At 50.9% G+C, this 26,597-nt stretch overlaps 1 protein-coding gene across 8 annotated transcripts in view; it reads left to right on the forward strand.

The window, feature by feature from the left end:
- Sema4d (semaphorin 4D) overlaps window positions 1-26,597 on the forward strand; it is a 111,905-nt gene that overhangs the window by 30,033 nt on the left and 55,275 nt on the right. The window contains exon 1 of one of the 8 annotated variants that reach the window (XM_074052382.1): window positions 6,481-6,505. The exons of 6 other annotated variants lie outside the window; for them this stretch is intronic. The gene's annotated coding sequence lies outside the window, so the exon portion shown is untranslated. Of the gene's footprint in view, window positions 1-6,480; window positions 6,506-12,271; window positions 12,915-26,597 lie in introns of those variants that run through there. One more of the 8 variants, XM_074052380.1, reaches the window with a different exon arrangement.

The raw sequence follows: 26,597 nt of genomic DNA on the forward strand, positions 1-26,597 counted from the left end.
ATTGTCCCAGCCTTAACTCATTCATTATTCATAAAGCACTTTGGCCCAGGACCCAGGTGTCTCTGGCCACTGAGGTTTGATGATGTCTTGGCAGTTTCCATCTGTGTGCTACTACCCCAGTGTGAAAAAAAATGACTAGAGGTTTATTCTGACACTTTTCCTCATAGAACACATGCTGTCCTCGGGTGCTGGATCACCCTTGTCTTCCCGGTTAGTTGAAGACAGTACAACGCAGGCTGTAGCAATCTGCAGTGTAATTAGTTGTGTGGGTGTGTGATGTGTTCTGAGCTCCAGTGGTTTATAATTTATAAACAGTTCAAATGAAAAACAAATTGGGACTTGGTAAGGAAACTTTCATAGAAAGGTTATGGCAAAAGGGGGAAAGGATGTTATGTCTTTGTTATGTGTATGTAGATGTTACACATACATGCATGCATATTCATAGATGCTCTGACCAAGTGATCAGTGTCCCAAGGGTTAGACGGACGGTTTTGTTTTGTAGGAGCAGAGACCAGGCTGACAAGAACCATGTGTGGGTACAGGGCGAGTGTGGAGTGATCACGGGGTGCTCACAAGGCCAGGCTGTTTCCCCAAAAGGGACTCGGGGGGTGGGGAGGGAGGGTCCGAGGGACCTGGGGAAGGAGAGAAGCTAACCTGAGGGTGGACCTGAGGGTTTTTTTTTTTTTTTTTGCGACCCTTTCAGGCAGTTCCACTGGTCATTAGGAGGCACCAAGCAGGACCTGTAGGGTTCCGTGCCTGCCCTTGTCCTGCGTATACAGGGCATTAAGTCTTGGCCAGTCATATGAGGGAAGGGGTTTTCTTGCAGTGGTCTTTCCAGAACATAGCATGGGGTTTCTTATCTGTCACTGTTGTCCAAGACCTCAGGGCTGGTGTGAACTCAGCTCTGTCCCAGGTGTCAACCAGAGTTTTGCACAGAGTAGGGTGTGTTGTTGTGGCTGGCCCCACTGACCTCGGCTCCCTTACTTAGTCAGGTGGCCCTGACACACCCTGCCTAGGCCTCTGGGGCAGGGACTCCATCCCTGCTTCCAGGGGGCAGAGAGGAGATGCCTGTATGTGGTCCTCCCCAGGTTGCAGGGGAGAGGCTTGGGGTCTCAGCAGGGCTCTCTTCCCTCCAAGATGAGGTTCCCTGGAGTGTTAGAAACAGAGTGTGATCAACCCTTACCCTTTGGCAAGGTCTCAGCTAAAGGCCTCCAGTTTTCCTCAGGTCTCCCTGCAATCTCTGACTTCAGCTGTTTTTTCCTTGTGTCCTGGAGGTGGGGGTCAGGGCTTTCGATGCAGCCTGGCACGGCCTTGCAGGAGCTTGTCGTTGACAGAGTGACTGAGCTCATCCACTCCCTGACTCCCCCGTGTGTTCCTTGTCACCACAGGGCCTGCAACAGCTCTCCCAGGAACCCCTTAGAAATGCACGTTCCTGGCTGGGGTACCTCTGGGGCCCATAGATGCTCTGTTCACACCTGTGCTGGATTCTGCTGCAGGCGGTCTGTATGAAAACCAGTGCCCGGGGCTCAGAGTGTGTATCTGAGAGGCAGTGGGTGGGGGTAGAGTATTGCCCAGTGCTGTGGGGAGGGCATGTGTGTGTGTGTGTGTGTGAGTGTGGCATATGTGTGTATGGGTACGTACGTTTGTGTAGCTGTGTGTGGGTGTGCACATGTATGTATATTTGTCTGTATATACGTGGGCATATGTTTATACATGTATGCATGTGTATGTGTGCCTACATGCTTGGGGCGGGGGTGTGTGTGCCTGTGTGGCATGGATGTGGCTGGTGAGTCCTCTCACTGGGCTCAGGTGGAGAACCTTGTGACCATTCGGGAATCAGCTTTTCTCTGTGGTGTGCACATAATTGGTTCCCCAAAAGAAAAGTGGGGGCTGCTAAGTAGAGGACCGTGACATGTCTGTTGGAGAGCATTCAGGGTAAAAATGTCCCCAACACAGAAGCATGTTAGTGTAGTGACCAAGCTGCTGTCTGAGCCCCAGGCTGGCTCTGCAGTGTGAGAACCTGTTGCTGCCACCTTGACTGTCCCCCGCTGCTTACTGCTCCTGGAGAGCTTGTTTACACATTGTGTGACGACACACATGGAGCTGTGGCCCCACCAAAAAAAAAAAAAAAAGTGGGGTTGAGGAATCCCAGGCAGGGGTCCTGGCAGGCCCAGGAAAGGACTGTCCGGGACTTGGGGCCATCTGGGTGATTCTTGTGTTTCTAACTTGTCTCCTTTCTGGGGTGGAGTAGAGAAGAGGGCTCAGGAGGGAGGTAGCTTGACTCGGTTGGGGCGAGCCACCCCCTGGGTCTGAAGCCCCAGCTCCTGATGGGTTAGGTCACGGAAACAACTTGGAGATGCAGCCACTGAGACCTCACACCATCTGTGGCTGGTCCCTGAGGCTTGGACTTGAGGTTTACACAGACATGACTGTGTTAGATGGAGTTTCCAGATGTGACTTGTGTTGTAGCACACAGGATAGTCAAGTCTCTGAGTCCTGTCCAGGCCGTTTGCACAGCCTCCATCTCCTGCCCGCAGGTAGCTCAGCCCCCCGCCCCCATCCTGTTCCAGGCTTAGGATCCCCTCTGGTCTTGGCCTTCACATCACAAATACAGTAGTCCCCCATTATCTGTAGCTTCAGTTTGCTCATTTTAGTTCTCACAATCAACAAGAGCCTCAGTGCAATGAGATGTTTAGAGAGAGAAGAGAGACCACATTCACATCACTTGTATTACAATGTGTGGTTATAATTGTTCCATTTTATTACTAGTGATTGTTAATGTCTTACTGTGCTTGATTTATAAGTTTAACCCGAGCACAGGTGTGTATAGGAAAAAGCACTACCCACGGAGGCAGGTATCCACTGGAGGACTTGGAACATATCCCTGTTGATAAGGCGGAGACCAGTGCAGTCTGAATATAAAAGGCCATTTAAAGATGAATGCGAAGATCAAGACATATATTCTAGATGTGCATTGAAGTGGAAGCAAAAATAACTCTTTTCAGGGAACTTTTTCAGTGTGAAGTGGTCCATACAGACAGCTTTGCATTTTGTGGGTCCTTGGCATGGGGACAAAGCAGGCATTGTCCTTCCTTTTGCCCCTGTGATCCTGTCTGTATAATGCCATGCTGGAAATTCAGCAAGCATCAAAGGGTGGTCTCTACACGAAGCTGGTGTGTGTCCACCCAGTGAGGGCAGCGTCCAAGTGGCTCTGCGAGCCCAGCTCCCAAGAGTGGTCTGGGGTGCTGAGGCCCCCCTGCTGGCCTGATGGGTGGTGCTGGGAACACAGGGCACATGAAGGGACAGAATGCAAAAGGCTTGCAGGTCTTGGCTTGATGGGGGACAGGCTTCATGTGGACTTGTTTGGGAAGCCAAGAGTGGCAGGACACAGGCTATGCCTTACCCATGGCTTCATCTCTTAGACCCACACTGTTCACCCTGAATGTGCTCGTGAGGACACCAAGTGGAAAGTGAAGCACTTTGAGCTGTGTTGCTGTTTTATCGCCGCTTAGTTTTTCTTTCTTTTCTCCACCCATGCTAGCTTATCACAGTCCTGCAGCGTTAAGCTGTGGGAGTGTGCCTAGCCCCCGAGGCTGCTTCACCTGCAGTGAGACATCCCTCTAGGAGGTGTGCTTTATTTTTAGCACGTGTCTAAAGTACTCACAGAGCTGAGAGTAGAACGATCGTAGATTTAATTAAATGACACTGAAATGGGAGAGAATTATTTCTGTGTGTTTCACGAGGTCTGGGAAGGTCTCTCTGGTCCCCGGGTGCAGCCCTGTGAGGCTGTCACCTGGAAAGATGGCCAGGATCCTTACCCATGCCGCTCTGAATGCTCATGGATTCGTGAACAGGTCAGTGGCCTTGGCCGAATGCTGATCTGTGTGCCATGTCACCTGGAGGCACTCAGTGTTGCTTAGGAGCACCAGGTCATCCCATGAGCCGTGTGTAAGTGAGTGGGTCATCAGTTACATTCTGCGAGGGTCTGTCTTGCAGTATGTACTGGTTAATGAGCTATGAGCTATGTGACTAAAATGAGCTTCACCTGGTGACGTTTACCTCTAACGTGGCTTCTAGGAAACGGTGGCTGCAGTCTCGTGCTGCTTGCCTGCTGTGGCCGGACAGCGTAGACCTGTAGTGCTCTGGCTGCGCTGGGGTTTGAGTTTCCTCCCATCCAGACTGGGTTTCTGCAGACAGCTCCAGAGCAGCGTGGGATCTCCTCAGAGGAGTGGGCTCCCCACACACTGCGTTTCTCCTAGGGGCACCCCGCTCAGTCAGCTGTGCCCTCAGTGAGTACCCACCCCCAAGGCCCCTGTGTTGTCCAGGCTTCTGTCTCTCCTGTTTCTGTTGGCAAAGACACACAGCACGCTCACTGGTTTGTGACTGATTTGCCATGCCATGGCTGTGTCCTGAACACATTGGTTGGGGTGCTCAGCTGAGCTATGTCCCGTGGGAGGAGGGCCACCACATAACCCTCACCAAACCCCCACGTGCACTTGCCTTGGCAGCCTCTGGGGTCTGGGTGGAGGGGCTCTGTCTACACAGCTGGGAGGCACCCGATGGAGCCCTGGGAAAAGACCCCGGGCGCTCCACATCTGGCTGAGCTATGAATACCCCACAAAGGGCTCCTTTTGCCTTGCAGAGAGTGGACATGTGGCGATGCTGTCATGCACACGAGTAGAGCTTGTGAATGAGCCTTTCAGCAAGTGGCCTTCTGGATCATCCACACATTCCCCTCCGTGTGCTTAGGCCTCAGGGTGGGGAGCACGGAGCAAGCATTAAACTGTTGGTGAAGACAGACCCCAGGCATGGTCACTAGGCCAAGTGTGAGTGAGTTAGAAGGTGACGGGTAGCCAGAGGAGAAGCAAACTGAAGAAGGGAATAGAACACAATTCTAGAAGGGAAACCCAGGCGTCTGGCTGAGAAGTGATGGTTGATTGCTATCTGGGTATGGGGAGGAGCGTTCCTCACACAGGGTGAGGAATAGCAAGTACAAAGGCCCTGTGGCAGATGGGAGTGAGATAGAGGTGTTCAGGGAAGATTGCAGGGGCTGTGGGCTAAGGTAGAGGCAGAGAGGGCGTAGGCAAGAGGAGATGCAGTGGGTAGGAAGCTTGTTGGTGCTCGGGATGCTAAGTTGGGAGGGTTTGTGGAAGTTGTGGGTCAGGTGTGGGGGCCCCAAGGCTCAGCTTGAGCAGCTGGAAAGATGGAGGTTCTGCTTGGCCTCTGCCTGGGCTTGCCAGGAGACATCCAGCTTTGGGGAGGTGGGGGTAGGCTTAGGTTACACCAAAGCTGAAGATACTTCCTCAAGGGGAGGGAGCCAGCGGGTGCCAGGCCTGGGATAGGGGATATGCCCCAGGACCAGCCCAAGGGCTGGGTCTCTCTGAGTTCAGGCCTCCCCTGGGAATGCCTCCTTTACCTGTCCCTCAGGTAGAGATGAACCAATGCCTAGTTTTGTACTGTGCAAGCCTGGGAGGGCCCTGGGGGGGGGGTCTTTGTCATAGATGATGATGTTCGTGTACAGAGTAGAGGGATGGGGTTCAGAGTGGCAGCCAGGCTGCCAGGGAGTGATGGGCTGCAGGTGCCAGGTGAGATGGGCATATGGCAGGGTGAGAACAGGGACTTTAGGGAGTGTCATCCACATCTTAACTTGTTTCCTGAAGTCTTGGGGCAACAGTGGTGGTCCCATAGCACCTCCAGCTGAGCCCTGCCAGTCCTCTGAGCTGGACAGGAAGGGGGAAGAGCATGCGGGAGGAAGATGAAGTAAGACACAGGGAAAAGGTGTGTGTGTGTGAAGATGAAGTAGAGGCTAGAGTGGTCGACTGTGAGGAAGGATTTTCCTGTCCACTTGCCTGGACCATGGGGTGCCCAGATATGTGGTCAGACATTGCTCATCTCATCATCCAGGGTCTAAACAGAATAAGAGGGGCGGCAGGAAAATGCCCCTGCCAAACCACCTGGGAACTGAAAGGTTGAGTCTCTGGTTTCCAGCTTGCCGATCTCTTTCTCCCTCTCCACATCCTGTTGGTTCTGTTTCCCCGGGGAACTCTGGCAAACCAGGGACCCCCAAACCAGGGACCACTGGAGCCACCAGGCATGGGAAGAACCTGGAACAGGTTGGTTTTACTGGGACCTTGGCTTTGGTTGAATGACACTGATTTCAGACTTCTGCCCTCCAGGACAGAAAGGATAAATTTCTGTTGTTTTAAGCTGTGCGGTTTGTAGTAATTGGTTAGAGCTGCCATAGAAAAGCAGAAGGTAAGTATAAACAGTACTTTCATAGATACCCTGGCCACACCTCAGCCGTCATCTGTGGCTTAGACTTCAGGGCATGGCACCGCTGGGTCTCAGGGTGTGTGTGTCTCTTTATTTCAGTAGATCTCGCCAGATTCATTTCTGAAGAGATCTGACAGTTGGTCGTGGTGGAGGTCCCTGTTTCCAGCATCCTCTCTTATGGTGGCAGGCAGAATGACACCTTTGCCATACTCATTGTGGTCTCTCAGACCTGGTAAGTTTGGTGTCTTTGCTCCAGTCTTTGGGTCCTCCTTTGACTGGCCAGTTGTGTTTCTTGTGCCCATCTCTGTGGGGATGTTCATCCCCCTCTTGCCTATCCCCCAGGGCTGTGTTGTTGTAGAAACTGAGCCTGTGCCTCACTTCTGCTCTGAGGACATTATTCCCAATTCTGTCCAGCCAGATGACATTCCTTGATGATCAAATATGTCTTTCCTTTCTCTTTAGGCTTACAGGTACTGTGTTGAGATTACATGGCTGCCTTTTGATTTTCTGGCAGGAGTTTTATTCAGTGGGTTTCAGTTAAACTCCTGAGTGTGTCTGGAATACTTCTGCATTACATGGGTTAAGATGTCTGAGGGAGGCTATGCTGTACCTCAGTGGTACAACACTTGACTAGCATGAGCAAGGCTCAGGTTTCCAACCCAAGCACTGCTTAAAAAAAAAAGATGCCTGAGGTAGGGAGAGTCCAATCTTACTTGCTCCCAGTGTGCTGTACCAGTTACTCAATCATCTGTCATTTGGTCTGTGAATTAAACTTCACCTTCTGTGTTTTGTTAGGTTCTTGTGTTGACTGGGTTCCGGCTAGGGAGCTCTGCCCCATCCTGGTTGTTTGCCTTGCCCAGTGCCTGAGCCACACTGGTGGCAGTTTTACAACATGCATTGACAGCGGGAGAAGGAACTCCTCGCTGTGCCTTGAATTTGTGAGTAGAGGAGAGCTCCTGTACAGGAACGTGGATGATGCACATTTCTTCCAGCTCCTAGCAGAGGACAATAGGGGGCTGCCCAGGAGCCATGCTGGAGGGGCCGCCAGGGAGGAGGCTTTGGAAGTGGGGAAAGGAGCCAGGCGAAAAGGAAGACACTCACGTATGCACAGAATTACCCCAAAGATCATGTAACAAGTGAGCATCCCATGCAACTGGCATAGCTGTGTTAGGCACCTGCCCCCAGCTTGGGTGCCTCAGTGGGCAGGTATCGCACTTCCACATGGTTGGGTGCGTGTGTCACTGTCACAGATGTGTGTGCCTGACCTTGGCTGCCTGGCCCTGGTCTCCCTCAGAGTGTTATACTGAGGCCTTTGGCTGGTGACCCATGGTCTCTGAAAGCTTCCTGTGCTGCCTGAGCCCGGTAGGCCCCACCTACTCTGGGAGCAGGGTGAGGTCGGGGCCTGTATTTGTCTGTGTGTGATCCTGACCCCGCCTGAGCTTCAGGTGGAGGTGTGGAGAGTTTCAGATGCCTGACACCACACAGGACTAACAACTGGGACCTAAGGAGGCTGGGTCTCAGCTCCCCACTCCAAGGTGCACACAGGGTGAAGTTGACTAAGGTGCTGCAGGGTCAGAGCCATTCAGTCACTTAGCAGGTCCTCCTTAGGCCAGCCTGCTTCTGGGGTGGCAGTTAGGGGCAGGTGGGTTCAGGTGTGCTTTGCAGGGAGAGATCATTGTCTCTTAGACACCTGACAGTTTGTAGGAACAACCAGCCTGTGGCATCTGCTCTGAGGTCAGCGAGAAGGTAAATGGGCAGCTGGACCAAGTGGGCAGGTGAACACAGTAGTCAAGCCCCAGCCCCATAGGAAGGTGGACAGAGTGTCTGGTTCCAGGGGACAAGTGGACGTCACAGTTGCATCTACTACTGACCTCTTCCCAGGCTGGACACAATGATGAGCCCACCAGAGGTGTTCCGTGTTGTGACCCCCCCCCACCCCCCACCACCACCTTGTTGGCGCTCCTGGGGTTGGGTTGCTTCTCTGCCAGCTAGTGGAGTCTGTGGAAGTGGAGCGCAGTATCTTTTCAAAGTTTACCTTGGGCCTCAGGTGAAGGAGGCTGATCCCAGCAAGATTCATGCCTCATTTTTATGCACCGTTTCATCTCAGCCCTGCCCTTCCTCCCCTCCTGGTTGCTGAGCCTCTTGTGGGATTTGCCACCACCTGGTTTACTCATAATTGGCGTGCTCCTGTGACTTAACGGATGGGTCCATGCTGTCCTTGGAGAGCTGCTTGCGTTGAGTGGAGGACTCTTAGAGACTTGACAGCTCAGAGAGACCAGTCAGCTCACTTCTCCTTGGGTAGGGTGGCAGTGGGTGGGGATTGGGGCTCAAGCAGCCTCCAAGCCCACATGGCACCGTCTCTCCCAGCCTCTCCCATTGCTTTGGCTGGTGAACCTCACCAAGGCCACATCTGGGCAGCAGAGAGTCTCAGGCCTGAGCACATGGCCTGGGCCATCAGGAAGGAGGAAAATGCAGCCCCAGCTTGCTAAGTGCCCATGGTGAGGAGAGGACAGGTAACAACTGAGCTCGTGGCCTTGCTGGGTGTTGTTCTACACACCTGCTCTGTTCAAGATGTTAAGTAACAGGGCCTTGTAGTGTGCTGGGGAGGAGCTATTAAAATGCAGCTGCCATTTCCTGCACATCTGCCACGATCTGCTCCTGTGTCCCCGGGGAAGGGTAGACATGTCCTTTATCCATGGTGCTCAGCTCCCCTCTCACCTAGATCTGAGGCTGAATTTTAATGAGGATTTAGTCTGGTAGCAAAGCAGTTGCACTGGTGTTGGGGGTTGGAAAACAAGAAGAGCTGGGCACCCAGTGACAAGGCAGCCCCAGCCCCAGGTGGGACCAGTGGAAGCCAAGAGCTGTGGTCTCCAGATCCCCAAGGAGGAGCCACAGGACAATGGGATGTCCCCTGCCCTCCGTCTAATTACAGGTAGGAAGGAGAAACTCACATGATTGAGTCCTGCATGTGGAGGGAAAGCCAGGGGAGTGTTGGTGAGGTTGGTTTAGTTTAAGACAGATCTGTGTGTTAGGGGGGTCAGATTGGGCCACATTCACGAGGTGAAGTTTTGGGCTTGATGGGCACAGCAGAGGTTGAAAAGCCAGCCTATGTGTAACCCCAGCTTCTTCTTGCCGAAGAAGCAGTTTGCTCAGGGAGGTGGCTGTCATTCTTAGAAGACCTTGCTGCCCTGAGTGACTGGGTGAGCAGGCTGCATGTCAAGTGAGACGACTTTCAGGAACTCATAGCAAAGCTGTGTGCTACTTTTTCTTGGGTGAGTATTTGCCACCAGTGTGCTTGTAGGCAGTGCTGACCCTTTCTGGTTCAGGTGTCCGTTCAGGGTCACCTCCAGCCCTCTGACCAGGCCGGCTTATTTTTGGCACCTGTGATTCCCTGCATAGAGCTGATTACAGCATGTCCCCACATGCATGCACCCAAGCTCTTGCATGCTCCGTGGCAAGTTTGGATGTCTCTTCCTCTGGTGACTCTAGTCAGGGTAGATCCAGCCCCATTCTGCTCTGTTGCTACTTAGCATGGTGCCTGGCAACAGAAAGTGCTTAGAAAGTACTCCAGGTAGATGTGAATAGGTTTTGCACAAGGTGCCAAGTAGCTCAGAGAGGGAGGTGGTCTCCTTTTTTCCAGATCAGATGGAAGGGAGCAGCTGATGATTAGGGCATGGGTGGGAGGCAGATCAGATGTGACCTGCACCATTTGGAGCAAAGGGCTGAGATTTTAATCAGAAGGTAGCAAAGGACAGGTTGACAGCAGACATGTTGGACCAGATTTGGATTTTGGAAATGCTCATGCAGATGCACCATGGAGGGGTGGATGGACGTGTAGGTGGAGAGAAGGGTGTGGAGGCTAATGAGGAATTCACAGGAGGATACCATGCCATCAGGAGCAGGGGGGCATTACCAATCTGTTGGCCAGGGTCTTCTGCTCTACTTAGATAGAAATGTGAGTAGGCAAGGGCTGGCTTTTCTACCGCTGGTGGACCTGAGCAGACGGCTGATGGGGCTGGGCTGGCCCCTCAGAGACTCCTGGCTCTGGCTCTGGAGAGCAGGCGCTATGGCTCTAGACGCTCAGGTTGGAGGCTGTTGCTCTGAGCTTCGATCCTCAGCCTCCCAGCACTTGGTGGGGAGCGTGAGCCTCAGCTCTTAGCAGAAGCTAGTGGCAGGGTCAGCCAGTGTCACAACTCCCAGGTGTCAGGTGTCGGGACCCTTGACTCTTGGGGCTTGGAGGCTCCCTGGGACTCTTCCCTTGTCTTCAGCTCTTTATCGCTTTCTCTACGCTTCCACTGTCTTTGGTCATCTCTGCCACTTCTGCTTGCTGCCATCTCTGCCCCTGGCCACTCTCTGGAATTCTCCAGCTGTCCTGTTGGCCGTTCCTGTTGCCGCTGCCTTTACTGCTCCTTGGTCTCCTCTTGTGCTACCAGCTCAGCCTGCTCCACTTAGGAGCAAAATGAAAAGTAGGCCAGTTAGCCTTTTATGGAGCTTAAGGTTGCCACACCAGGGGGCAGCATAGGAGATGTCTCCCCATGGAGGAGCTGGTGTGGCCAAGGCATCTGCACCAATCGCAGCCTTCCGCTGGGTCACCAGGGGAGGTGCTCCCCCTGTGTCCTGAGTGAGAAGGGCTGTGGGGTGAGCAGAGCCCTCTGCAGTTCGCTGAGGCTTGTTTGCTCAGAGTGCTTCCTTCAAGGCTGGAGCAGGCTGGCTGTAGGTGGTTAAACCATAGTGTGTCTTCAGCCATGGCTGCCCTGGTCCTCGGAGTGACCGTGAAGTGTCCAAACACCTGGACTGCCATGAGGGCCACTACTGGGCAGGAGTGGCCTAAAGGACAACGAGAGAGTTGCAGAGAGTGGCCTTGAGTCCAGCCAGTTGGCAACAACCTGTTGCTCAGGTGGCAGTTCCCAGCTCAGGGCTGCCAGGTTAAGAGAAGGGACTGTCACATGGTCCCCTCTTAACAGTTTAATCATTCACGGAAAGCATTAAAAGGGTGTTTATAAGAAAGGCCTAATGAAATCTCAACACAGAACTGACGAGTCTAATAGCATTTAACAGTGCTTAATAGTATTTAATAACGCTTAACAGTGTCCTAACTCCTGCCCCAGTGCCCCAGGGAGAGGTGGTCCCTCTGATCTGTCTCATGGTGGCCACAACCAGGTCCGAGAGGTGAGACTCCCACTGCAGTTTGTCCTGGGTGGCCATGGATGTTGGTGCCACAGCTCTGGTGGCACTCAGGGTGTGGTGGTTCAGGGGGAGGACACTGACACTCTGGTCCCGGTTCTGTTCTGTGTGGACTGTTCTTGGTGAGCCCAGAAGCAAGCTGGTCTCCAGTATCCTGGACTGCCCCTCCCATGGCTGGCACGTGTACTTTGCAGCTCTGATGAGTTGGCCAAAGGGCCGGACACAGATGTAGGATTATTATTTGGCGTACTCTCAGGCTAAATAGGGCGAATTAATGCTTAAAACTGATGTTGGAATGTGGTGAGCCTGCGAGCTTGATCACCAGCCAGCCGGTTTTCATTCAGCCAAAACTTGGGCAGTAGATTCTTCAGTAGCTTTTTTGTCAAGAGAACATGTAGTGCCCGTAAATAGGCTTTAAAAATAGATACCTGCTCTTGCTTTTTACCATAAACAAATTGACAATTTGTCTTCTTGGAGAGGTTGGTCTGGTGCTCTCTAGATCTTCTATTCACTGAATGTTTTTAGACAAGTGGAATTGAATTTTGTGTCATGTCACGTCTATAGATAGCACAGGTTGGTGTTTGTAACCAGTAGCCTCTTTTTGGCTAATTAAAAATCTTCATATTTGTTGGTGTTAAGTCTCTAAGCACAGAAGAAATATTTTGCCCTATTACTGTTGTCTGTGCTTGTCCGAGATGCCTGGGTCACCCCTGCATTCAGGGCTGGACCCTGGTGTGGACAGAGGGGCTAAGAACCTGACCCAGGGCCTCACAGGCCATGTAAGGGGACCCAGTGGGATTCCAACATGTCTGTTTCTGGGATGTCCCCCAGCCTCATGTTCTCATGGCCATATGCTGAGAGAGCTGGGAGGTGGCCTTGCCTGGGAGCCCCCAGGGACTCAGTAAAGCTGTGGCCCACAGTGGCTCCCTGGATGAAGTGGAAGCTTTGTGGGACCCTAACCTGGTGGGCTATGGCATGTGTGGTGTGGGTGCTGGGCCTAGTGGCCCCTTTTCCCTGGATCTGACCCCTAGTCTCTAAGGTGGCCTTTCTCCTAACTCAGCCCTAGGCTGGTCCTGCTCAGCACCCCTGAATCGGCCCACACGAGAAAACAATCGGGCCCACATATCAGAACAGCCGTGCTATTTACAGAGCAGAGAATGGGGACAGACTTGTTCCAAGACCTTCAGGGAAGACTCTCCACTGGGCCTTGTTCCTCTGCTGAAGGGTGCCTTGTTGTGGCTATAGTGGGCCCAGCTGCCTGAGGCACATACCCCACACCCCACCCCAGAGGTGCCCCAACTGATAACAGAGCCCTTGAACCTCCGTGGTTAGCCCAGACAACCCAGACAGCCCTGCGTGAGTGTGGAGTGGCCACAGCAGATGTGTCTGAGTGCCCATCTTCCTGGTGGCCAGGGACACGCTGGTTGGTAGAGGATCGGGAGCCCTGCTCTAGAAAGGTGAGCTGTGTGACTGGGTGGGTGGGAGGGCTGGCTTTCCCTCTCCTCTGTGCAGATGGTTCCATTGTCCTGTTCCTCACCGCGCACCAGGGCCAAGTGGGAGCCTTTCTTCCAAACTGAGGTATCCAGACTCCGATGGCCACCTCCCTGCTGGAGCTTAGGAGGACAGAGTTGCTTGGGTGAACCATACAGGATTTGCCCAGGAGCTTGATCTGTCCCTGCTTTGAAGGTCCTAGACACCAGGTCCAGCTGTGGAGTCAGTCCACCCTCGTGTTGATCCTTGCAGTGGTTGGTGGGCATCAGAAGCTGAGCCTGGGGAGAGAGTGTAAGCCCCTTGGTCCACAGCTGACTCTGGGTCTTTCTAGGCAGTGATTCAGTGTCCATTGCGACACATTCAACCAGATAGGGATGCTGGGTGGTTGGCTGTGTGTGGACCCTTCTTTTATTGTTTGAATGCGTTTATGTTTTGGGCATCTCTGTTTTCACTTGTGTTCTGTAGGGAAAGGCTGGTGGCCATGGGTGCCTGGCCTGCTGCCTGTGTGGTGTAGACCCGTTATGGGCTTACCCAGACTGGGCAGTCCAGGGGCTGGGCCTTCAGGGCTGACTCCACACTCCTAAAGCTATGAGCATGACTGCTGTGCAGGATCCTGGGGGACACTGTTGGACTGGCCTCAAATAGCCAGGTTCTATAAACTGAGGTCCATGCTGGGCACCCTGTCCTGATGGTCCCTGTGTGTGAAAGTCAGAGGACTGGGGCGTGCATTGTCCTGGAGGTGGGAACAAGGAAGGGGAGGGGGGGAGACCAGAAACAAACCCAAAATAAACCAGAAAGGGCAGGGCCTGCCCTAAGGGAAAGAAACCTTGGAGCCCAGACAGAGGCTGGGAACTGCTGGGAGCCCAGAATTTCCATAGGAATGAGGGCTGTGAATGGGGCGCTGTAATCTTTCCAAAATTGGGGTAAAATTTGCATCTGAATGACTCATCAAATCAAGACTCTCTTGGAATGTGAGGTTCCTTGTAATTTCCCAGTGCCCTCCAGGGCCATGTGCTCCTTACTCAGCTTGCATTCTTCACATCCCTCCTCCAGGGACTTCCAGCACTGAGGGCAGTGTTAAACCCCACCCCCCACCCCACTCTCCACTGCATGGACCCAGGAACCCAGGTGGGTGCTGAGTGTTCCAGTGACCAACTTGGCCCCGAGACGGATTTGGTGTGGGCTTTCCGGTTATTAGAAAAACAGCAAATCAGTTATAGCCTGAAGAGACCTCACCTCAGAATACAGTGTTTTCTCTTAGGAAAAAGTCAGGAGTTGTGCCCACGCTGGGCATATTCCCAAAGCTGGCAAGTACAGCTGCCCTACAAGGCAGGACCCTGGCTCCGCCATTGGTGGAGGCTCAGCTTTCCTGCCTCCCATCACCTTTTCTGTCTAGGCTCTAGAGGCTCAGATTTGAGGGTTCACAGCAACACTATAGGGTCTGCAGGAGGCTAGATAATGACCTCATTCCTGGAGCCTGTGGATGTGCTAGGTTACATGACGGTGGGGCTTTGGGGCTGAGATTAAGTCGAGGACATTGAGGTGGGCAGTTACCCTGGATAATCCAGGTGGGTCCTACATGGAATCCCAAGTGTTCTTAAGAGAGACAGCCAGGGCAGAGAGGAGGAGAACCTTTACTCTTAGGTTCTGTTAGTGGAGACTGTTAGTTAAACTAACAAAAGACAGATCAACAGGGGAAAAGGCAGGCAGATTTTAATATTTTTATGTATGTTGGTGCTGCTGAGAAAAGAAGTGAAAATTAAAAGAAGCAGATAAATCAGGCTTACCTATGGGTGATAGATAAATTGCAGAGAAGTGACTAGACCAAGGGAAGAGGTAGTAATCATGTGACAGTGATGAGGAAATGTGTGGTGAGTGAAAGCTGCTTGTTCGTGCAGACTCATGTAGGTGCCATCTCCAGTTTCCTGGTGTGGGAATAGAGAGCCACTTGCCCAGGTGGAAATTGATGTCACTTTAATTACCAGAGGGGTCAGCACAGCCATCTCTTACATTCTAGGAGAGATTTCAGGCAGGACACAAAACTGGGTGAGAGTAATAGCAGTGAGTGAGGATAAACAGGTGAGAAGACAGGGAAGTTATATCTGCCATTTTTGTAGATATTAACACAACCAGGAAGCAAAAATACAAAAACCAGAGCAGCCTGCTCCCCTCCCATCACCTCCTTTTAGATGTGTGTTACCAGAACAGGGAGACAGAGAAGGGCTGTCTGCTTCTGCTTTCCCCTTTGAGATGTTAAGAAGCTACAAGGCCCCCTGAAGAGTAGAGAGACAGAAAAATGGAAGGCATATCTTGCAAAAAGAAGTCCTAAAATTCACCTTTCTGTTCCTGTGTTTTGGATCACTTCTCCATGTTTTAAAATAATAAATAGCAACCATTTAGCCACCTAGAACCATTGTGTAATGATTAGTGACTGCAAGAAGACATGACCACATGCGTTCTACCATCGCCCACCTCCTAAAATATAAAGGCCACAGATGAGAGCAACCATTTTGAGTTTCTAGTCCCAGTTCTTCTGTGGGGAGCAGGAAATGTCTCTCCCTTTCTCCCTCCTTCTCCCGATTTTATTTGTTATAGTAAAATAAATCTTTGCTAAAACTTCTACATTGTGAGACTCCTTGTTGACAGACATAGCTTTCAAGTTCCTGTGATTTTGTATGAAACTAGGAAGCCGGGGGATCCCCCTCACACCTCATCCAGTGACAGTAAAGTTTATACAGAAGGTACTTTCAGTGGTGAAAGTGGGTTTGTTAACGGCACTGGTGCAGTCTGTGATCAGAAGATCCTGATTTTTGTGCTCCAAATGGAAAAAATCCAAGCAGAGCACGTGGAGGGGTGAGGTAGTTGAGAAAAGGGGAGTCAGCTGTTCTACCAGGTGAGGAAAGGGAAGAAGAAGAAGAAGGGTGCATGGTGGGTGCAGGTGGAGTCCACCAGCAGGGAAAGAGTGCTTGTCTCCAGGCCCAGGAGGTTCCCACCCAATAATGAGTAATGAATAATGAGTGGGGAGGGGCATGGGGGGGTCCCCAGCCAGGTTTGGGTGGTCTGGCCCATCCCCAGGCAACTACATGAGCCCCAAACTTTTCGTACTTCTAACCTGCCTCAGGTTGTCTCGAAAAGAGACGTCAAGAAGGACCATTATGCCCACCCCGGCACAGGTTTTCATTGAAGCTTTAGGGATTGGAGCATCAAGTCCTTCCCCAAGACCCGCTCCTAGGGAGTGATTGACGTAAAAATTGTGGAAGAATTACAATATCTCAAAAGTCCCTCTGCACGTGCGATTACCCATGACCACCTAAGAAAAACCCATGGGGGGCCGGATTTAAAAGTACAATGACATTACAATGACATGGTAATAGACAAAAGGCAACTAATTACCTCTTGATCAGAGTAGCCCACTTTAACCTGATTAAATCAGAACTTGGTTTTCATTTGGGACCATGTGCAGAAATTTGGTCCCCCAAACTCGATGCCAGTTCCCAAATAATGAGAGCAGGGTTTCAAGGAAAAGGAAGTAAGGTTTCTTATTGTTTGCCAGACAAAGAGGAGAACAGAGAAATCCCTCTTAAAACTCCGTCATCCTAGTTCTGAAGGAAAATAGCTGATGTTTAAAGGAGAAGCTCAAAGCTCACTTTGGGGTACGTGATGGGGTGCAGGTCCTAGACCACACGTTGGCCTTGGGTCTTTTCAGTTGGTTGGCACCACCTCTCTGAAGCTGTATGTCTTGGTTGACAGAGGTTTTGACCTTTCCTGATGGTCAGAGATAGATAAAGAGGCGGGAGAGGGAGAGAGAAGATTGCCTGGTTTAGTTGGAGAAAAAGAAAAAACAAGTATTAATCTGGGGCTCCCCAGCATGGGGAGAGGGAGAAAGGAGAAGAATGCCGGTTTGAATCCTTGAATAACTAAGCCCAGCAAGACTGACGAGCACACAGGCTGGCTCCAGCCAAAAGCCTTTTCCCTCTTACGGCCCCAGTGACAAGGCAGAGCGAGTAATAGAGTAATATTCCGGAGCAAAGGTGATCTCCAGACCTCCTTATCTCTCCACATCAGGCCTCCTCCCTGTTTGGTAAAAGTCTGGTATGCAGCGTGTGAGCGAGAGGACAGGGCTCCCCGCACGTCTGCACTGAACCAAGGATCGTCTGGTGCCTTAGCACCACCCCGTCACTCGTGTCTAACTGTTGCCTGGCACTTTTATAAAGGGAAATTTATGCCTTGCTTTGAGGTAGAAAGGAGGAGGGCAGAGAGCCCCGCCATACACACCCATCTGCTGTTTCTCACTCGTCGTCAGCTCAGAGTCATCCTCGTGCCAAAGCAGCCTCTTTGGCATGTCATATTTAGATCCAACTATCTGGATTTGAAGAAGGAGGAAGGGGCCAGGTGCCATGGAATACAGGCAGCCTCTAGAATGTGGAAAAGGCAAGGAAATGTATTTTTCTCCCCTGCCTTGAGGAGGATCATGGCTGTCTCTTGGATTTTAGCCAGCCCTCTGCCAAGGTCTGACCTTCACAACTGAGATAATTTATTTGCTTTAAGCCACTGAGTTTGTGGTCATTTTTTACAGTTCCTCTAGGAAACCAGTGCTGCTCCCTAACACTGGGTCTTATCTTCAGAGGAGCTTCTTGGCCACTTAGAAACAAGGTCAATGACACCATTGTTGAGCGGCAAGGTGTTTAATGTAGGGCAAAGTGGCACAAGTGTTATACAGACTGCAGCATGTGTACAAGTCACCTGGAGGATGTGGCACAAGTGTGCCTGCATGCTGGCCTTGCCACAGGTCCCAGGCGGGCTCTGTGTAGACTGCAGGCATTGGAGGGCAGCTCAGGAGGGGCTGGAATCCTTTGGCCAGCAACAGATGGATAGAACTTAAGGATAGGAGGAAAGGGGGGCACTGCTGGGCGGGGTGCTCTCTGGCTTCCATTTCACTAAAGGAGACCCCTGCATCCTCTGGGGACTGGCACAGTCCAATATGGCTTAGCTCAGGAGCCCAGTGCAGTGGCACACACCCGTCGCCCCAGTTACTGTGGAGGCTGAGCAGGAAGGGTCACAGGAGTTCAACACCAGCCTGGGCAACATAGCAAGACCTTATCTCCCCCAAAAAAAAAAAAGGAACTCACATTTGCCAGACAAAGAAGGTCCATAGACTGGGTTTGCCTCCTCCCTCTTTGCACTGTCTCTTCCGCTGGGGCCTGCACTGGATGTGAGTCATCCATGCTTCCACGGTCAGGCAAGCAGCCACAGGTACTGGGCCTGCAGAATGGAGAGGTCATTGTGAACAGGGCGTAATGAACACCTTTTTCTTGCACTTGTGTTGGGCATGCTCAGTGTGGGAGGAGCTAGCAACAGGAGCATGTGGCCTGCTGTCTGGGTAGCTGTGGTTTCAGTGACAGGTGCCCAGGTTCAAGGGGCTGCTGCCTGCAGTGGCAACTGCTGTGCCCTGGACTCCACGGCAGCTCAGCCTCTCCCTGCCAGCTCTGTGCCCATCCTCCACCACAGAGCTGATACTCAGCTCCTCCCCCCAGCACACAAGGAACGTGATTTTCAGCTACATCAGCAACAGATTTGCTGTGTGGAGGGGCAGCAGGTCCTCCCCTCCATGGGTGGGTTCAGCCTGTGGGAGACATTTTGTGGAGTCGCTGTTGGATGCCTGTCTGTGTGAGGCACAGCCTGCCTGTGGTGAGATCAGACTCTGGGTCCAGGGAAAGAACAAGCCTGTGGAAGTGACTGGCAAGGTGCTGTTGGCCTGTCTGCGTGTGTGCCCTCCAGAAGACCACCCAACACTGCCCACAGCCTGTGCTGAGGACCTGCTCTGCTGGAAGCCTTGGGGACCACCCGGGCCAAGCCACCTCTCCTAGACCATGGGCCACTGGTCAGACTCATCTACTGACTTGGGGCTCTTCATGTGTTTATCGCCTCTGGTTTTCTTTCAGAACACACATGTATGTGCACACACGCGCGCACACACACGTACATATTCATAGTTGGCCATCTTCAGGGCTTTCCTGACAGTCAGCCTGGAGTTGGTGGCTGACATATATCTTGATTGAGAAAGTGACTTTTAGCCCAGGAGGTGATCAGTACCCTGCTGCAGAGTCTTCCCTTCTAGAAGTTTCCTTCATCCTGGCTTGACCTGGACCATGGCTGCCCTCTGTCCACTTGTTTCCTGCACATTAGCTGGTGTTGGGCGTGCTGTGGAGCTGGAGCCAGAAGGTCACTGTCGCTTAGCTGGCTCTTATGGCCTGTTCCCTACTGCTTGGGTTGAAGACTGGCTGGTCTTGAAGTGTAAACACGTGGAGACAATGTCAGATCCAGTGTTAAATCCATTGCCATGGTCATTCCTGTGTGTCCGTCTGACCCATGTAACCCACAGGGAGGTAGTGCAAGCACTCCTTGGATTGTGTGGTGACCCCTGCCCCTGTTTAGGGTGTCTCTCCAGTTCACCATCACGCCATGTGCATCCACCCTGAAGTGTGCTGTGGTACTCTGCCTGGTGTGACCCAAATGGTATCAGAGCTAGTTGACTGCAGGGCCTCTAGAAACATCCCCACCAGGTCTTCTGGGGCCATGCTCTGGCATGTGTGTGGTAGGGAGGGGGCTTTGTGTCTCCCCATCTGCAACAATCTAGCTTCTGTCCTGGGGTCTTGCCTGTCCTGCATGCCTTACCGGCAGCCACATGCAGGGTCACAGGAGCCTCTCCTCAGGGGCATGGAGGGGGCTCTTCAAAGTGCCACAGTTGGCTGTGTCTGAGTAGCTTCGCCAGCCCACAGGCCAGTCCTGACAAGCTCCCCAGCACATGGGGCAGTGGTTGTGTTGACTGTGCAAGTGGCCAGTGGCTAGACACCAGTCATGAGAGCTCCTTCTCCCGTTGAGGACTTCTCCCCACCAACAAGGCCCACATCTGCACATCTGTGCAGAGGTGATTCAGTGTCTCCTGACCGTGTGGTCCCTTTCTGGGTTCCAGGGCTTCAGGGCCCCACATAAAAGCCAATCATGACCAGGACGCTGACACAGAGAGCTGCTCTTTGCTTCTATGCTTGAGGCTAGGGCCTGCAGCGACTCTCAGTCCTACCCACATGTCTCTGTGTGAACCTGGAAAAGAATTGCCAGAGCCCATGTAATTCTGTGTTTCATTTCTGTTGCCCCTTCACACTGTTGCCATGGCAGTACACCATCCACATCGCCAATCAGAGCTACAGTTTCTCCAAGTCCAGGCTCACACTTGTGCCCTGGGCTTTGGTCATGGCCACCCGGATGGGTGTGAAGCAGTTGTTCTTGTTTTCTAAATAAAGCTTCCATGTGGACACCTGCTTTTGTTTTTTCGCATGGCTCCTAACCTTCGTTCTCCTACAACACCTAATCCCTCTCTCTTGCTGGGGATCTGCAAGTCCCCAGAGGCTGTGAAGTGCTGCCCTAGTGGCCATACAGGATGAAGGACCTTGGTCCTTGCTCCAGTGTCAGGGGAGGCCATGACCAGGGCTTCTGGTAGCCTGCTTTACTTGGCTTCGAGGTTCCTACTACAGTAGCTTGACTGTCTCGAACTTTCATCATCAGCCATCAGTCAGCCTTGTGTTCTGAGATCTTGGCTCCTGAGTCCCCTGGAGGGTCATGTGTATCCCCAGCTCACCAGAGAAGCATGGAGGAGCCACCTGGTTAGTGCAACCTCTGTCTGAGCCTGTCGTTGGCCACAGCAGTTCTGCTGTGGATGTTGTCACAGTGTTTGTGCAAAGCTCCTGTGCAGTTGTCTCCACGTTTGAGTTTGTACCTTTGTACTCGTGAGGTTATAGACCTGTGTGTCTTTAAGACATCTAGACTGTCCATGTCCTGGGAGTGGGCACTGTTGGTTATGCTCTTTTCCCACCACTGAACCTCTCCATTGCCTGGCACAGGGTTGGTGCCAGGTGGAGGATGATAGGCCAGGGCATGGCAGGAGCTCTGAGCCTCCACTTAGAAGCTGTGGTGCTGGGTGTTGGGCTGATGGCTTTTGCTGTTTCCTTTCCCTTTATTGGACTCTAATGGAGGCTTAACACTTAAAAATTTAGTAATCCAGATGACAAACACAGCCAAGATTGCAGAAGGCTCTTCCTCCCCACCTCCTTTTTCTTTTTTTAATTTTTTAAAAATTTTATTATCATATGTGCATACAAGGCTTGCGTCATTTCTCCCCCCTGCCCCCACCCCCTCCCTTACCACCCACCCCACCCCCTCCCTCTCCCCTCCACCCCCTCAATACCCAGCAGAAACTATTTTGCCCTTATTTCTAATTTTGTTGTAGAGAGAGTATAAGCTATAATAGGAAGGAACAAGGGTTTTTGCTAGTTGAGATAAGGATAGCTATATAGGGGTTGACTCGCATTAATTTCCTGTGCGTGGGTGTTACCTTCTAGGTTAATTCTTTTTGATCTAACCTTTTCCTGGTCCCCTTTTCCTATTGGCCTCAGTTGCTTTTAAGGTATCTGCTTTAGTTTCTCTGCGTTAAGGGCAACAAATGCTAACTAATTTTTTAGATGTCTTACCTATCCTCACCCCTCCCTTCTGTGCTCTCGCTTTATCATGTACTCAAAGTCCAATCCCATTGTTGTGTTTGCCCTTGATCTAAAGTCCACATATGAGGGAGAACATACGATTTTTGGTCTTTTGGGCCAGGCTAACCTCACTCAGAATGATGTTCTCTGATTCCATCCATTTACCAGCGAATGATAACATTTCGTTCTTCTTCATGGCTGCATAAAATTCCATTGTGTATAGATACCACATTTTCTTAATCCATTCGTCAGTGCTGAGGCATCTTGGCTGTTTCCATAACTTGGCTATTGTGAACAGTGCCGCAATAAACATGGGTGTGCAGGTGCCTCTGGAGTAACCTGTGTCACAGTCTTTTGGGTATATCCCCAAGAGTGGTATTGCTGGATCAAATGGTAGATCAATGTCTAGCTTTTTAAGTAGCCTCCAAATTTTTTTCCAGAGTGGTTGTACTAGTTTACATTCCCACCAACAGTGTAAGAGGGTTCCTTTTTCCCCCGCATCCTCACCAACACCTGTTGTTGGTGGTGTTGCTGATGATGGCTATTCTAACAGGGGTGAGGTGGAATCTTAGTGTGGTTTTAATTTGCATTTCCTTTATTGCTAGAGATGGTGAGCAATTTTTCATGTGTTTTTTGGCCATTTGAATTTCTTCTTTTGAGAAAGTTCTGTTTAGTTCACTTGCCCATTTCTTTATTGGTTCATTAGTTTTGGGAGAATTTAGTTTTTTAAGTTCCCTATATATTCTGGTTATCAGTCCTTTGTCTGATGTGTAGTTGGCAAATATTTTCTCCCACTCTGTGGGTGTTCTCTTCAGTTTAGAGACCATTTCTTTTGATGAGCAGAAGCTTTTTAGCATTATGAGGTCCCATTTATCTATGCTATCTCTTAGTTGCTGTGCTGCTGAGGTTTCGTTGAGAAAGTTCTTACCCATACCTACTAATTCCAGAGTATTTCCTAGTCTTTCCTGTATCAACTTTAGCGTTTGGGGTCTGATATTAAGATCCTTGATCCATTTTGAGTTAATATTGGTATAGGGTGATATACATGGATCTAGTTTCAGTTTTTTGCAGACTGCTAACCAGTTTTCCTAGCAGTTTTTATTGAAGAGGCTGCTATTTCTCCATTGTATATTTTTAGCTCCTTTGTCAAAGACAAGTTGGTTATAGTTGTGTGGCTTCATATCTGGGTCCTCTATTCTGTTCCACTGGTCTTCATGTCTGTTTTTGTGCCAGTACCATGCTGTTTTTATTGTTATTGCTTTGTAATATAGTTTGAAGTCAGGTATTGTGATACCTCCTGCATTGTTCTTTTGACTGAGTATTGCCTTGGCTATTTGTGGCCTCTTGTGTTTCCATATAAATTTAACAGTAGATTTTTCAATCTCTTTAATGAATGTCATTGGAATTTTGATGGGAATTGCATTAAACATGTAGATTACTTTGGGGAGTATCAACATTTTTACTATGTTGATTCTACCAATCCATGAGCATGGGAGATCTCTCCACTTTCTATAGTCCTCCTCAATCTCTTTCTTCAGAAGTGTATAGTTTTCCTTGTAGAGGTCTTTCACATCTTTTGTTAGGTTTGCACCTAGGCATTTGATTTTTTTTGAGGCTATTGTAAATGGAATTGTTTTCATACATTCTTTTTCAGTTTGTTCATTATTAGTGTATAGAAATGCTAATGATTTTTCTATGTTGATTTTATATACTGCTACCTTCCTGTAGCTATTGATGGTGTCTAGGAGCTTCTGAGTAGAGTTTTTTGGGTCTTTAAGAGAATGGAGTCTTACTATGTTGCTCAGGCTGGCCTCCAACTCCTGGATTCAAGTGATCCCTCACCTCAGTCTCTCCAGTAGCTGGGATGACAGGCACACGCTACCACACCACTGGAGAGGACCCTTTGACTTGACAAGAATGTCAACAGCCAGGGCTGACTCATCCCCTTACTGTGTTTTAGAGTCCAACTCATAAAGTAGTCACCAAGTGAATACAGGTGTCAGGTGACCAGTAGCTGCAGGCCATTGGTAAGGAGGTGCTCTTGAGTGGCAGCTCCCTGGGGTGGCTGGAGGTGCTGAGTGGGTTGGGGTGCAGCTCATCTGGGACTTCTGTGTATGAGCCTGGGAAGGAGGCCCTGCTTCCTCGGGTGCCCCACCCTCCTGGCTCTGTGTGCCCCTGACTGCTTGTTCTCTCCTTTCCTCTCCGGGTCTTTTTCCCCTCTCTTCTGTGGAATGTGACCTTAGATCTTCTCACAGAGAAGTGGCAAGCATGGTTCCCCTGGAGGTCACTCTGCATGAGTCAGGGCAGGTGGTGCCTGTGGTCAGGCACTACCCTTCAGGACAGGGTGAGGCTGGAGCCACCTGAATTTCCTTAGGCCCCTGACGACAATCTCTTCTTGTCAATTTCTTGGTGTGGGAGTGGGGTGTGTGTGGGGGGTGGGGTGTGTGTTTGTGTGTGGGGGTGTCCATCGTAGAAAGAACAAAATGGCCAACTTGAGAGTGTTGTGTTATTTTTCTTTTTTGCCAAACTGTGTTTGAATTTAGGGTCTTGCACTTGCTTGTCAGGTGCTCTACCACTTGAGCCACACACCTTAGCCCTTTCTTATTTAGTTATTTTCTGGATAGGGTCTTGCATCTTTGCCAAGGGCTGGCAGTCACCAAGTGAATGCAGGTAGGAGGACTGTGATCCATCTATGCCTTCCACATAGCTGGAATCATAGGCTCATGCCACCAACACCCTGCTCATTTGTTGAGATGGGGTCACACTTAAGTTTTTGCCCTGGCTGGCAAAAAGTGATCCCCTTGATTAGCTAGGATTATGGCCGTGAGCCGCTGCACGTGGCCATGGTTTTTAAGTGATTGCTTTTGGAAGGATTAAAGGCTATCTTGATGAAGGTAAAATTTAATAACATTACAGCTTGGCACCTTCGGAGGCCAGCTACAAAGTTGGCTGACCCTGGGTTGCAGCTGGTACAGGGTGGTCAAGCATGTGACCCCTAAGTGCTGTGTTCTAACTATAACTCTAGTTGAGTAATGAACGGGCAAAATTTGTGAGCGCAGAGCAGCACAGGTGTGCAGGGAATGAGGCACAGGCCTGAATCCAAAGTCACACTGGGGCTTGAGGATAGGGGTGGATGTGTGCCTCTAGGGACTCAGGAATGCCTTATGCCACTTCGCCCTCCCCAGCGAGGTACTGGGGGCAAGACCATCAAAAGAGAAAAGGGAGGGGTGGATGTTACAGTTGGAAAAAAAAAAAACCCATCATCCTTTCTAAGGACAGTACTGAAAAATGCTCCCAGTAAAATAATTACAAGAAAGTCCACAGAAGAAATTTAAAAAGCCATAAAAATTCTACTGCCTGTAACTGAGTGCTGGTGGCTTTTTAGTTCCTCCTGGAGGTCTGTCCACCTGTGTATCCGTCCACCCAGCTCAGTACTCCCCATGCTGAGACCCACATGCACTCACTGGGATGATTGGAGGTGCTGAGTGGAGTTGAGTAAGGGGGTCAGCTCACTCTGCAAATGCAGGAGCCACTGCTCCTCAAATGAGGAGAGTGCGGGGAACTATGTGCAGGCTGGGCCCTTCCTGATGAGATCATCATGACATACTACAGCGAAGGGCTCATTTACTATCTCCTCTGCATTTAATGACACATGTGTTCTTCTGGACTTGTCAAGAAACATCAGCTACATGCTATCATCATTTTCTTAACCTGTTCCTGATGGGTGCACATTTGCCATGATAAACTTTCACTATGGAGGCACCTTGTAGATAACCCTCCCTAAGGAGGCATGCTCTTGAACTTGTGGGACTGAGCAGGCTGAGCAGGTAAGCTCCTCGAGCAACTCGGGGTCCCCCACACAGCAGAGTCCTGCTTCCACACTCCCTGGTGAGCCACAAGTTGTGCTGGTTTTCTTCTCTGCCTAGGAAGATGTGGCCTATTTGCCTTTGATGCCAGGGTGGCTGTCACAGGGGATTGTCTCCTACTGAGGACTTGGGCACCTCTCATCAGTCTGGATGGTGGGATCATGGCCCTGTGTGCCGAGCAGTGTGAGGCTGGCAGTCCAGAGGGCCACCGTGCTTTGGCTTTTTGGTGGAGGAGGGAGATGGCTGTGCGAGGTGAGGTGGGACACAACGGGCTGGGTTGGGCAAGCCCCTGCCCGGTGGTTGGGATCATATTACTGAAAACTTCCTTTGGTTCTGACATTTTGCAATGTGGATGCTGCTTGTGTGTCTTGCCATCTCTACTCCCAGCCTGTCCTTCTTGGGTCAGGACAGAGTAGCTACTTGGAAACTTGGGTACAGATTTTATGGCAAGAGTTCTCAACAAGGTTTTATTATTTCGGTTTTCAGGTTCCCCCTCCCCTGCCACAACTTGACACTGGGCTGAAACCTGATGCTGCATTCACCCAGTCCACTTCAGTCTTTGAATGGGCTAACTTCCTCTTTATACTCTTTATAAACCGAGCAAAAAAAGGAAGAAGTACCACACTCAGTACTCAGTATGCTGAGCAGTGGGCACTGATCTGGAAAAACTCCCCAGACTTCCCAGATGCATGAGGAACATCTTCCCACAGTGACCCACACCCCACAGCAGGAGATCCTCACCGTAGCTCAGCAACTTGCTGTTCAGGCAGTGCCCCTGGACTCCTGGCTTGGAGCAGCATGAAACTTTTGATGAACTGGATGAGAAGGAGCTGAGTTCAGCTCAGATGGGATTCATGGGTGATTCGCTCTTCTGGGCTTATCTCTGAGTTAGAAATGGGAGCTTTCGCTTTCTGTGTCAGGCTCTAGGTCAGATGCAGAGGGTCAGACGATGGCCTGCCCTTTGATTAATCCCAGCAGGCTTTTGGAAACATCAAAGCTTTGAATTTCTTACCTTCAAAATAGGGCTGATCCTGGCTCCTAGAGTTTCTAGAAACCTTACAAGGAAGTCTGGTGCATGTGCAGAAAGTGCCAGCTGCTCCCTCCATCACCCACGTTCTTGGGGATGTTCCTGTCACTTAGGTAGCCTGAACTGTTCTTCCCAGCCTGAGAAGGCTTTTGCTGTGGTGGGAAGTTGACGCTCCCTCAGAGAGTCCTCAAGGTGACTCCAGCATGGGGCAGCTCCTGGGGG

This window comes from Castor canadensis, chromosome 13, assembly GCF_047511655.1.
Source record: "Castor canadensis chromosome 13, mCasCan1.hap1v2, whole genome shotgun sequence".
NCBI lineage: Eukaryota > Metazoa > Chordata > Mammalia > Rodentia > Castoridae > Castor > Castor canadensis.